This window comes from Octopus bimaculoides, chromosome 10, assembly GCF_001194135.2.
Source record: "Octopus bimaculoides isolate UCB-OBI-ISO-001 chromosome 10, ASM119413v2, whole genome shotgun sequence".
In the NCBI taxonomy this organism is placed as follows: Eukaryota; Metazoa; Mollusca; class Cephalopoda; order Octopoda; family Octopodidae; genus Octopus; species Octopus bimaculoides.
Window position 1 is genome coordinate 79,083,490 of NC_068990.1, and position 800 is coordinate 79,084,289.

Genomic DNA, 800 nt, shown 5'->3' on the forward strand with positions numbered 1-800 from the left:
CTAAGAAATAGAAATTGTTGAACGGCCATCATGAAGGAATAGGAAGTTGTATCAGAACTACTTGTAAATCACTCCACCATCACTCCCCACCACCCAGTACTGCTGCTGCTGCTGCTGCTGCCCCTACTACTACTACTACTACTACTACTACTACTACTACTACTACCACTACTATATTTTAGTCGACCTGCACCCACCCAAGCACATCTGTTAGAACAAACCAGAAGACAAACGACCCTGATTCTCTGTTCCAAAAAACGAGCTGACAATGACGACGATGTTGATGATGATGATAATGATGATGATGATGATGATGACGACGATGATGACGATGATGACGATGATGATGATGATGATGACGACGACAATGACTACGATGATGACGCAACGAACGACGATCATGCTGATACTGATGTTGATCATCATCATCATCATGTGAAGAAGAATTCCAAACGGTTTCTTCCATGTTGTATAATTTCTTTCTTTAATTCTTTCTTCTGTTATTTTTTTTCCTATTAAATTTTGATTTTCTTTCTGCACGGAGTGAAGAATCGAACCTTTGAAACCAGTAAACAAAACCAACAGCAGTTGGCAAGGAATTTATTGGGTTAAGCTGGGGGTGGGAGGGGGACGGTGATCAAACAACTTCTCTCTTCTTTCTTTCTCAATCATATTCTTTCTCTCGTCTGCTCTTTCAATCGCCTACACTCTCCATCTTTCTCTTCTCTCCTTTTCTCACTTTCTCTTTCTCTCTCTCTCTCTCTCTCTCTCTCTCTCTCTCTCTCTCTCTCTCTCTCTCT